This window comes from Aptenodytes patagonicus, chromosome 4, assembly GCF_965638725.1.
Source record: "Aptenodytes patagonicus chromosome 4, bAptPat1.pri.cur, whole genome shotgun sequence".
NCBI lineage: Eukaryota > Metazoa > Chordata > Aves > Sphenisciformes > Spheniscidae > Aptenodytes > Aptenodytes patagonicus.
In genome coordinates this window covers 78,225,772-78,239,198 of record NC_134952.1, presented here as the reverse complement: position 1 = coordinate 78,239,198, position 13,427 = coordinate 78,225,772, and positions in this window count along the sequence as shown.

Sequence of the window (13,427 nt, the reverse complement as noted above, 5' to 3'; positions counted from 1 at the left end):
CATTCTGAGTTTGCTTTTATCCTTAATGATAAGGAAGGAAGCAGGACACAAACAAGAGAGCCAGATAGGCTGTGTCTCTTTTGTGAAATGAGAAGAATAATTGCAACCGGCTTGAAGCAGTTTCCCCAGTGTCCATATGCTTTCTGTCTATATTGGTGTAGTCATTGAAGCCACATCTAAAGTGCATGGCAAGTATGCTCTGTGGTCAGAATATACCAGAGCTTATTTTTCAACATCCTTATTAGCATTTCCCACTTTACAGAAAGCAGGATATTACATGAAGGCAATGCACGCCCTGATCTCCCCCAGCATAGAGGTGTGGTGGGAGATATCACCAGGCCCCATGAACTGGGAAATGATCTCCGGTATCACCATTTAGAGATTACCAACTCAAAATGACAGTGTGACTCTCTGGGCTGCCAGCTGTCAGCCCAAACTTGAGTGTTGAACATGACATCATGTTCAAGGTAAGTTGCTACTAATATTTGTTTTCTCATAGCCCCAGCAGAGGGTCAACATGTTTATATGATGTCAGACTGATTACAGTATTATGTGCCTGCGTTTCTGAGGAAGAAGTAATAATTTTCAAATTTTCTCAGTTAGAATTAAAAAGGTAGCAAGCAAGGTTCTGGTAACAAAACAGCTGGTGTGGTACCTGGCACATCCCACCGGTGCATGCGGTGTGAATGTAGGGCCTAATCCTTGTACCTCTGAAGAGGCATTTTGGGTATTTGTTATCACTCATGAGTGTGTTTTTTGTTCAGAGCTGAACTGAAGTTAACTCAAATAGCACAAGTTGCCAGCGTGTATTTAATAAAACTGAGGCTTTCCACGTACACAAAAAGAACATAGCATATGCCCTTCTAAGCCTATAGATGAAGTTTAGGGGACACACAGTCTATGTCTACTAAAAAAACCTACAAGTATTCCCTCTGTCAGGAATTCGCTGCCTCACATAATATTCCTTTTGAAGGCTGCTGCTAAACTACTCGTTAGTTTTCATGCAAGAAGCCTCTTTCACAGATCCAATCCTCCTGGCTATCGAAAACTCTGTTGTCATTCTCTTACGTCCTATCTTCAGTTACCCATCATTTAAAAACAGATTTAAATACATTCTGCCCTTTCCTGGCTATACGGAGAAAGGCTAGCACTAGCTGTTGTCCCTGTTAGACTATTGTGAGACATACATATGGAAACATTTATGTTGAAAGTATACAGTCTTGATAAGTGTGGGTTTTAATTTTTTTTTTAATGGGTAGACAGACCGAGGGGGATGAAAAAAGGAAGATGCATCAGATAGAAAGCAATACAGCTACTGCGTTCAGTTTGAAAATTAATTAAATCAGTTTGAAAATTAATTAAATCATGGACTCTAACTTTGTGTTGGTTTTCTTTTTGCTTTTTAAATAATGGAAATACTAAGAGGCCCTGGAAAAAATGCACATTGACCTCCATCCTTCAAGTATACTTAATATATTAATTAACAGCTGTTGTATCTCAACCTTGTTGGCCCAAGATGTGTACATCTGGAGATAGAGATACCTTTAATCTTGTGGCAGGCAACTGGCAGGATCTACAGCACAACTTTACTGACCTCAAAGCATTTGTAAACAGTTCTTTTTTCTGATTGCCTTTTAAAGAGTAAAGTAGCACGCAAGCAAATGTTACACACCTTGTTAGCACACCACTGACGGGACTGTTTCAGATGTATTTAGAAGGAAAGAGACTTATTTCTCGCAAGCCCATTTGCAGAAGAAATCTTTGCTGAATGTTTGACACACACAGACTTATGATATCTGATGAATATCCAGAATAAAAAACATGCCCAGGCCAACTCTCAGTTGGCTGTTCTAGCTTAGCAGAAGGCAATGGGGCTGAGGCAATTGATACGCTCAAGCTATGGTCTTGGGTACCAAGCGCAGGCAAAGAAATGGCTCCTCTCTTTGCAATGGTTCATCCCACCGTTCTGGGACCGGAGCGTGCTAATGGTTGCAGGCAGTCTGAGATCAGGAAATAGTCTCACATTTTCTACTCTGGGTTTCAAATCTCACCCGAGTCAAACTCTGGGGCTCCTTCGTACACAGACATAGAAGTCAAATACCTTCATAAAGACATAGCATTGCTTAAGTTAAGCTGCATGTGCTCATATCTAAATGCTCTCAAATGGCTTCCTGTCATTTACTGTTTTCAAATAAATCTGTCCTGATCCATGTGCTATACATGCAGTGCTGGCTCCATCTGCAGCTAAGAGTTTTTACCCTATTTTTCAAAGGTCATGGCAACTCACGAGGGTATCGTTTATTCCTGAAAGTGTTGTTTCCCTATAAAATATCCTCCTTCCTTCCTCATTCTCAGCTGAAGCACGGTGAGTAAAAAGAGATGCCGACGATCTGAACTGCACAACAGAACACACAGCAGGAAGGACACAACGTGATTTGTCGCTGTGGAACTGTGCGAGTCTTTTCATTCACTTGTCTCAGAGTAAACACGCTCTCCAACTTTACAGATGAATATTTCCCAAAGGCTGCCTTGTAGGACACTTGGTGGCAAATTGTGGCTGTAGAGGGTGGTAGGCTCTCTTTGAAAATGTGACCAGCAGGAGTATGCACTCTGTTATATCTGAAATTCCCAGGCAGGAAAGCCATGCAATGTTAGGGAAGCACTGTGATAAATTTAGCAAGTGATAACGTAAACAGCATGGAAAAAATGCGTGCCGTACAGGAGGGCACAGGCGCATTTGCTAGCTGGGACATTACTGACCATTTGGAAACAAGATTGCAATGCATTTGAATCTGATCCTAAGACTTGCGCGTGTCCTCAGTTTTATGCTCTACAGGTCGTCCCACTGGAGTGGGTGAGACTGCAGATCATGCGGTTAAATGCTATAGAATTATTTATTTTTGTAAGGATCAGGGACTTAGGGGGTAAAATGTCCTTGGCTTCACCTCCCAAATAGATCAGTAATGTAAATAGGCAGTTACTCTCAACTATTGTCAGTGATTAATCTGCCTAAGGAGAACCCTTACTTTCTCTGGTTAGCTTTACTATTTCTTTGTTGGTATTTGACTGACTTGTCACTTTGCTTGAAACAGCAAAAATACCAACCTGCCAGAAGCCAGAGAACAGTCTCACTCCTTTTAATTTGCTTGTTTTCAGTATCCATTCACGTAGAAGTCTAAAGATTCATCCTTGTAGTATATTTTCCTGCAGCTGCATTCATATCCCTGTCCATAAACTCAATGCAGGTGAATTTCTCAGAAGGCGGACATTTGAAATGTCACAGAGAGTTAGTCAAATTGCTGAACTGCAGGCATTAACAAGAAACAGTTACATAAACTCTCAAGCTGTAGCCAACCCTGCCTGCGGCAATGTGTTTGAATTCCTTTCTTTCTGTGTCTGTTGCTTCCCTAATTGTCTTTAGCTGATAGCTTTATAAAAATCACCAAATATCTTCATTGCATCCTTATATTATACTGTGAACACAAACGAGACTGTTAATTCACAGTTCTAGGTTTCCTTCCCCAGTTACAAGCATTGCTTTCTTGCCATTGTTTTCTCACAGTGACCTTCAGTGCCATTTGATTTTGATTGATAAAGAGTGATATCGTTTCCTCTTTTACCAAGCCATTGTTCAGATCTGAAATGGGAAATATCCATGCAGGCAAATCCAGCGAGCCAAGCGCACTGTGAACGTATAACTCGCTTCATAAAATAAAGCCTCCACAGAGCTTGCCTCGTCAAAGAAAGCAAAGGTAGTCACTGTGCACACATACCTGTACGCACATATACAAAAACCTTTGTATGTATGTGGGTTTGCACTCTCGCGTGCACACACACACACAAATCCAATTTGTATTTACGATACTTCTAGTTCCCTCCTGGATTTTTTTGTTCTCTGTGACAAGGCGGCTGAAACGGGGAAGCAAAAGGATGCAGTAAGTGAAGTCAACGTGAAGAACCATTCCTAAACCTTAAAACTCCCAGGGGCTTGATTTACTTTGAGATCTAGACTTGCACAAAGCGCAGGATGCAGAAAAAACTCTGAAGTAGCTATGTCCTTTCTTACCTCCATCCCAAGAGAAGCATATTTCTCAATGCCTTGACAAAAGTAAAGCCATGGTGTGATCCAGCTGGAACCAACGGGAATCTTTGCAAGGATCTCAGCACAATATGGATCAAGCCACACATGTATAAATATCTAGCACATGTAATTTTGTAAATTGCTCCTCCTGTTTAAATGACACAGGAGCATAGTTCAGTTTCATGTAATTCTTTTTTTGTACAGATTGAGTGACTAGAGAACATTTTTTCACTGTTAGCAAAGAGTTGACTTGTATTTATTTTCTTGGTTCACCCATCTAGCCTCACCAGTGGAAGTCAGCAAAATGTATGCACTTTCCCCTGTGTGATAAACAACAGATTTCTTATGAAGTCAATGAGTTCCTTGGTTATTTCTTCTGTTAGGTAGTGTCATTGCTAGTTGTGTTAATTATTTCAAACCTGTCTTGCTCTTTTTGGATGTGACAAAATATAATGTAAAATGATCTTGTGAAACAGGACACACCATAATCCTCAACAGTTAATTCAAGGCTATGCATTAGCATCAAAAAGCAATTGCTGTTTGAATTCAGACAAATCGGCAGGGTCACAGTAAATCTACTGTAAAGAAGAGGAGACGAGTGAATTGAAGAGAAACTTCCCAGTCAAACTGCAGTAAATATGTAGTAAGTCAGCTCTCGATAATTCAGGATGCACAGAGACAAAAAATTACCGAAGAATCCAGAGAGGGAGTTTGTTTAAGTATCCGTCCTGGTGAAGGAAGGCATAGGAAAGGGAAAGGCTGGATTGTTGAAAGGGCAGAATGAGGGGTAGTATTTCTTCTGTCAGCATCACCATAAAGAAAAGAAAATGTCAGCGCTATTGATATGAGAAAGATGAGAAAGAAATAATACGGTTCTGTTATACACTGAACAGTGAACGGTGCAGCAAAGCTCAGCTATGCAGCAGAGAGACTATAATGGGTATGAAAGGCTGGACTGCTCATTTGGATGAGAAGATGACAAATTGCTAACAACATGAGACTTCCTCTCGTTCAGTTGCATTTTAATAACATGAAAGGGCTCAATGCAACCGGCAAGAGGCACAGAACAGAAATTACCTTATAAAAAGATCATCTGCCTCAGTATCTGTCGCCGCTGAGCAGGAAGAATACAATAGCAGGGGTAGAGATCAGGATGCCCTTACTGTTTTTAAGACAGTGGTGTGAATGCCCGGATCCACAAGGATGTGGTTAAGGCAACAGACTGCCTGATCTCAGTATCTTTTTTTGTCACAGATTCTGGACAAAAGATACTGAGGTTGCCCAGAAACTGAGGTTTGCAGCGGCAAATCCAGCAGCAGTCAGGGCTGCAGGAACCAGAGCGGAGCTTGCCTCTGGTCCAGCTTCAAAACAAAGTTAATGCGCTTGCTTTCTTTTCATGGAGGTCCAGATCATGCCTTTATATTTTCAGAGACAGAAGTTCTTTAGTAATTGACTATAAAAATAAAGGGAGAGAATAAAATGAAGGTGCAAAGGCTGTTCCCATCTTCCTTAACACATCCCCTGTTTTCCCTGCCTCTTTCTCTCCCTGAAACACATACAGAATAGATGTGGTGACATTTCTAGCTTTCATTTGATATGAAGACTTTGGTATTTCCTAATGTTTTGTATGCACAAGTTGCTGAAGTGGAGGGAGAAAAGACTGGCAGGTGGCCTGTACCGGTCCTGCTTTCTTTTTTGGGGTGGCATAGCATTCTCCCTTCTTTCATACTTGCCAAAAGGCACGCAGCAGGGGATCACTCCTACTGAAACACTGTCCTCCTGCAAAACACTTTCTCTGATGCACTAACCCAAATACTCTGGAAAGTAACTCTCCAGCAGACCCCGTCAGAGCGTGCTCCGCGTTCCCATCGGCACGCAGAATCTGAACAGCATGTTAGCTTTTGGGGACTGTCCCGAGACAGCAAACTCCATCCCTACCAGAAGGCCTTGGAGGTGCTACAAATCAAGCCTGCACCCTTTTGCTCCGTGCTGGCAGTGAATGAACGTGACTAAGCTAGCACCATTGTGGTATAACATCCGCATCAAAATTAAAGGTTCAGTACACGGCTTACCAAACCTCAGTCAAGCCTGCCAGCAACTGCACGGACTGAATACAACTGTAATATCTCTCTCTCCATGCTGAAAATATTCTGTTGCCATCTGTGACAACAGTTTTTCAGTTCATGCTGTATTTACAATATTTGCACACCGAAGGCTTCCCAAAATCTGGACAACTATGAAAAGGACAATAAAATATACCAAATATCAGCTACCAGCCAACAAATTAGCTCAATCCTCCCTCAAGCTTCACGTTGAGCCTTACGCGCTAGACAGAGAGCATCCTGCCTGAGATGAGAGACACGAGGTTTAATTAAGCTTTTTCCTTCCCTTCCCGAAGGCGTTCAGGCTCCAGAGATGGCTCTGTATTGGAGGGGGCAACATATTCCCTGGTGATGAGAAAGCTTTCATCAAAGCGGCAGGGGCTGGGACGAAAGAGCCAACACCCTGCCATGACCTAGACCTCAGGTAGTCCTGCTGAAGCTGATAAAACTACACAGAGTGTAAACCAGGGCAGAATGTGACCCCAGAGCACTTTTTAATCTTCCATAATCAAAAAACAGGAAGATATAAGGTTTTAAGTCATATTTTTCCCTGTTGTATCTGTGGAGCATATACCAACGTAAGTCAGTGTTCATTCTGAAGGAATAATCCATGCTCAAGACTTACTCCTCAAATACAAAGGCACAGCAGAGCTGTGTGCTTACAGATGACTACCTGCCTACGAAGGCCAAGTGTAAAACCTTAGCGCTTCAAGCAACGCATGATTTGTGACATTCCTCGGGTAAACTGGAGTCCACCTAATCAATGGGAACGAAACTTCACTCTGACGGTTCAAGTTCTGCAGGAATTTTTCTCTCATATTCTTTCACCGTAATTTTTTTTTAATGCTGGCGTAATTCACTTTGAAATAACGTTTCCATGACCGCACTCACACCGAGGCAGCCTTTCTGGGAAGGTTCCCTCTGTGTGGCAGAATAACGTGGTACTAATGGGATTACTCACGGGGTAGGGTTAAGCGTTTATATAAATCTTTGAGCGAGTGGGGCGTTAATTACCAGCTCGCATACCAGAACCCAAATAATGAAACGTAATAGTATACACATTTCCCCAAGAGTTTTCTGGACTCCTCTCGGTCAGAGCATTGGTGATACAGGAAGGGCCCTGCAGGAGCTCGAGCTCCATTCACTGCCCCTATTGGGTATAATTAAGGGAATTTTTTTAAGACAAGCACAATACTGTGCAGTATCAAATGTGGAGATCTTAAAGTCACAATGCATTTAAAAATTGAAAACTCTGCACCGAAAAATATTAAAGGTGTTTGTAAATTTTCCCTGTCAGAGTTCTGTAGCAAGATTTTAATTCAAATGAGTATTCTGAGGTGAAATAAAACATAATAGTCATTATTACTAAAAAGAAAAAAAACAACTTAGAAGGTTGTTTCAGTCTGGAAATGAAAAAATGTCAAGTTTCCGCTTCAGGTTTCCTTCCTCCCCACTCTCTGCTCTCTCTACCTCCCTCCTTTAGAGGGCAAAGGGAAGGAAGTGTGTAGAGACATATTTTTCATCCTCTTTTATTGTTCTTTTTCTTGGACATGTATAAACTTTACTGAGCTGAAATTCATTTTCAATAGACTGTTTTTTTTTTTAAACATGCTTTTGAACATTTCTCTTGTGTTACATTCTCTATATTTTTCTTCCATCTCATCACCTCAAAGCAAACTGTTCTCTCTCTCCCTTAATGTTATCTTTTATGTTCTTTCTGAGGAAAGTCACTTAAGTGAACTTTGCATTGTGCAGATAAGAGAAGCAAGCTGTGGCACTGGTAGGATTTTAACAATTATGAATAGTTTCATTCTGTGATTAGCCTATTACTCCCACATCCTCCCTCTTTTCAGTTCTGGACCAAGAGATGCCTTTGAAAAATCTACAGAGATTTATGAATTCAGTTAGAAATATCAACACTTAACAACTTGCACATCAGCATTAGGCAAAACCGAGGAAACATTCACATTGCCTAATGCAACATGGAAATCGAGTAATTACAACCAGACAAAATGTACACCAGCAACTGCAAAATATCTTATGAGAGAAGGAAAAACTGTAGCAACAAATTACGCAAATAGTCCATACAGGAGATATGTAAATGACTAAAAACATGTTGTTCGTGGGCTCTTAACTGATTCCCGAGGGAATCATTAACTGTGTGTAAAATATGGAAGATTACTTCCAGGTTCTTTTCTCTATTGTATCACTCTTCCCATTGCCTCATTAATTAAGACGCGTCTCACACTTTCTTCTTTGTTTCCTTCAAATTGTTTCCAGCTAAGAATAAATGAAAACTACAGTCTAAACTAAGTTGTATGCCCGTTTCAATCAATCGGAAGAAAACAGAAGAGAAAGTCAGCGGAATACCTCTACATGCACTAAGAATTAATTATAATAACCATATATACTCTATTGATCATTGCCATTGCCTCTTCTGAAAGGAGGGATGGGGGATTGAGGAGTTCTCATAGGACCGTGTCGGGGCTGTGTGAAACCTTGGAAAAGCAAAGCAACCCTTCTTCATCCAGAAGCGTACCAAGCACTCAAGCTCCTAGGCGGAGCAGGGAGAACCAGCGCCCATGCCTGGAGGATGTGTGTAAGGCTGGGACGGGAGCCGATCTGGGCAACTGGGGAAATTTCCCCTCTGGTGGGAATCCAAGCCCAGCCCTCAGACTAGACGTTGTCCGACGGAGGCGGGGGCAGGCCGGGCCAGCGGTATCGCTGAGGCTGCCAGGAAGGCGACAATAAAGCCCTTGTGCCATGAGCCCACGGCACGGGTGGAGGGAGCGAGAGCGGGGGCACAGCTCTGCCTGTCTGAGAGGATGCTTGGCACATTGAGCCAAGCTTGCTCCATCTTTTGCAGATGAACTTCCCAAATGACCATGACTATGGAGAAAGCACCCGAGTAGCAAATTCTCCCACTCAAACCCAGCAGTGAAGAAAAAAACCACCAACAAAGCCCTCCCAAGACTCTGGTTGTGCATGATTTTTAAAAGCTGATACACAAATGTCAACAGAATGACATTTTAGAGCTATAAAATGCAATGCATTTCCTTCAGTGGTGCTCACTGACTAGCCATTCACTGTCACGTAGCTAATTGCTTGCCAGCTGCTAATCAATGAGATCTGAAATACCATGTGTGCATAAGGGTTAATCCCAAGATTAAAAGAAAAAAAAAAAAGACAAAAGCATAGAAAACATCCAATATCCCTGTGGTATTCATCCTCCAAGAGGTATGCCGTGTATGGTTAATACTCAAATTGTATGCGAGCCCTTTCTGGAGGATGTGAGAAAGACAAATGTGATAGGTACACTTTATATTAAATCTCTAAGTTTTTCCTTAACTAATGAACTCCTGAAGCTGCTCTCTGACAGACATTGCGGAGGCAGGAAAAAGGGCAGCTGAATCGCTCAGTGATGGTATAGCTCTGGTGTGGCTTTAGATGCGCTGGAGTTCTCCAGTTTCCACAAAAGGACCATCCAAATGACCGCTGCCCCGTGACTTAACAGATCTGTCAGACAGTGGGGCCCGTTTGCTCTTATTGTGTTCTGATTATCCAGAGTATCTGGGCGCAGACTGAAATCTTTCTGCCTGGGCTGCAAATGGCTCTCAGAGCAATTGCAAGCTGAAATTATCCAGACATTTATCCAGACATTCTCAGGACTCTATCAGCCAAATGGCTATCTCCCAGTGCAGAATTAAAAGCCTGATACTGAACAGATTATGTTTAGGAGAGTCAAAAGGATATAGAGCATATTCTTCTGTAAAACTGGAATGTAATTATGACTTCTGGGGCATGGTAAAAATAAATTATTACATTTGTCAAACATTTTGAAAAATACTATTTTGTATCTAATCCAATGGACGTGCAATATTTCATAGAATCGTAGAATCATTAAGGTTGGAAAAGACCTCTAAGATCATTGAGTCCAACCGTCAACCCAACACCACCATGCCCACTAAACCATGTCCCTAAGCGAACAGCATTGTGTTCTGAAACACAACAGTGCAAATTCATACTGTCATAGCAGATATAATAGTTTGAATTGCCGTGTCGAAACAAAGAGTTGGTCTGTCTTCATCCACAGCCCGTTTGCACAGTGTGCAATTCCATAATGCGTATTTTAGAGCAGAGCGGTACACCTCCCAAACCTTTAGCAAAAGTTGATGAAACGAATAAAATTAAAAAACTAGCTGATCTGAATGTTTTCTCTCTCTTGATACATTTTTTGGGGGGTGGGGGGCATGACTTATACAGCTCTATGCTGTATCTGCTTATGGTATGATTGTTGGGTTGACTATGGGTACGCTGTTTGTGTTTTTTAAATGCAAGCATGGTGTGCTGAAGATGGAGCAGGCACAGGGAGTCTCAGCAGCTGCCGTCGGAGACTGTTCCCTTGTGGACTTAACATACATGTGCCTCTTGCAGGACTGCTACACATGAGCAGGGACTGGCTGGTGGGACCCACCCAAGAAAACTTTGCTGCAGGTTTTGCATCTGAAATTCCTGGAAAATGCAGGAACCTTCCTCTCTAATGTTTTTCTGCTGTGCTGGGGATTTGCCAGTGTTTAAAGCATAGGATAGGCACTAAGAAGGAAATGAAATGATCCATCAGCGCCTATAACCTTCAGTTTCTCCAACCTCCTGTTAACATTGAGACAAAGATGGGCAGGAACAGCTCTGGAGCCTCTGAGCAAGCACTGCATCCGACATCTCTGTCCTGTGTCCTTCAGTGGCCAAGATACAGCTGAGTCAGAAAAAATGAGTCGCACTAAGGTGTTTTTAAATGGACTAGAGACATTTGTAGCTTGTGAAGAAAGAAATTCTCTTCAAAATAAGCAAAAGCAACATTTTTCACCAAGGATAATTAGAAAAGGAACAAAATTGCTCAGCTTGCTCAGCCAGCACTGCCTGGCTCTGTTGACAGGCATCCCCTCTCCCCCCAGGATGAACCTGTATCCACTGCTCCGCTCTTTGCTTCCCTCCTGCTAGTGAATAATAAGCCTCAAGGACACAGGTGTGCAGTGATACTAAAAATAGACACCACTTTTCAAAACAGCCCCTAAAAGAGTCTTATCACTGGAATGAGCCTCTGCCTGTGTTAGCCCATCCATTAAATACTCTGGTTTTCAGAAATAAAACCAGGCTTTCAGAAACACAGCTGCCCCCAAGCTAATACGGCCCCTATTTTGAGAGGAAGGGATGCCTCCTCCCTCCCTCCCTCCCTCCCTTCCTTCCTCCCTGCCTTCCCTCCCTCCTTCCTTCCTTCCTTCCTTCCTTCCTTCCTTCCTTCCTTCCTTCCTTCCTTCCTTCCTTCCTCCTCCCTTCCTCCCTGCCTTCCCTCCTTCCTTCCTTCCTTCCTTCCTTCCTTCCTTCCTTCCTTCCTTCCTTCCTTCCTTCCTTCCTTCCTTCCTTCCTTCCTTCCTTCCTCCTCCCTTCCTCCCTGCCTTCCCTCCTTCCTTCCTTCCTTCCTTCCTTCCTTCCTTCCTTCCTTTCCTTCCTTCCTTCCCTCCCTCCCTCCCTCCCTCCCTTCCTCCCTTCCTCCCTTCCTCCCTGCCTTCCCTCCCTCCTTCCTTCCTTCCTTCCTTCCTTCCTTCCTTCCTTCCTTCCTTCCTTCCTTTCCTTCCTTCCTTCCCTCCCTCCCTTCCTTCCTCCCTTCCTCCCTTCCTCCCTTCCTCCCTTCCTCCCTGCCTTCCCTCCCTCCTTCCTTCCTTCCTTCCTTCCTTCCTTCCTTCCTTCCTTCCTTCCTTCCTTCCTTCCTTCCTTCCTTCCTTCCTTCCTTCCTTCCCTCCCTCCCTCCCTCCCTCCTTCCTTCCTTCCCTCCCTCCCTCCCTCCCTTCTTCCTTCCTTCCTTCCTTCCTTCCTTCCTTCCTTCCTTCCTTCCTTCCTTCCTTCCTTCCTTCCTTCCTTCCTTCCTTCCTTCCTTCCCTCCCTCCTTCCTCCCTTCCTTCCTTCCTTCCCAAAATAAAAGCACTGTGGACAACTGGAAAGAGACAAAAATGTAAACACAGTTTTTGATAACATATATAAAGGAAAGCAAATATATCAAGATTAATAAAAGATGAAGAAATTCAGCCACCTGATATAATGATCTGATCTTTTGATGACATCCTTCGGTGGCTCAGACAAGAGTAGGAGACCGATGTATTTCGTATTTCAGAGACAAAGAGCAAAACGAGCTCAGACATTTATGTTTAACCACTAAAGAACGGCATTTAGAAAGCTGCAGCCTGGAAATGAGACTTTCATCAAATCGCAGAAGGGACTGAGTGGGAGGATTGCACAAAGGAACCAGAAAGTGATGGTCAAAGGGGAAATGAGCAGACTCTCATACACAGAGCGGGAAATGGGGGGGGGGAGGACGACAGAGGAAGTGGGTTCATTTTCTCTCTATATTTTTTGAGAAAATTACTTAGAAATATTAATATTTAAGAAAAACAGTAAAGGAGGAAGACAGATATCATCGCATAACTGAAGTGCAAGATATCAGATAGCTGCATTTGCAGCTGGTGGAGATTATGTGTAACATATAACCTGTTGCCAATTCCTTTGATGAAACCAGTGCTCCCTTTATGCTACACTTGCAAATAAATGAGGTGGTGACCAGTTACCATTAATCTTCTGAAAATCACAGATGAAGGCCAACAGTTTTCTATCAGGCTCCTCATGAAAATACAGTTGAGGTAAGATCAAAGCTCTGGGGTTACGGCAGGAATGCCTGATTTTGACCAAATCTATCTGGAGCAGCAGGCGGGTGAAGGATGAACACAGGACCGGATTTAAGCGGGTGTATCAGTGTGCCTGGCATAGGTGGCACACCCAGGGCTCAGTGTGAATTTCTTCCAGCTGCTGAGAGGACACAGCCCCTTCTCCAAAACCTCCTCCTCTCCCCTCCTTCCTATCCTTCTTCTCACCAAGTCCAAAGCAAGGGCTGGGATGGGTGATCCACAAAGGTTTCAAATCCTGCCCTTCCTCGCAGACATGAGGGCTACAAGCAAAACTCTCCATGTCCCTTTTGGCTTTGGTAATAACTTTGCTACAAACTCCTCATGCCTACACATTAATGACATTAATTTCCAAATCCTTCTGTTGCTCATAAACTATGTTCCCATGATGCCAAATAGGAAAATACACGTACAGAGAGAAACCCCTGTCTGCCACCATCATCACGACAATCTCCACAAACAATCAAGCAGAGTATGATAAGAAACCCTCCTTTTTAGAAAAAGGATAGTGAG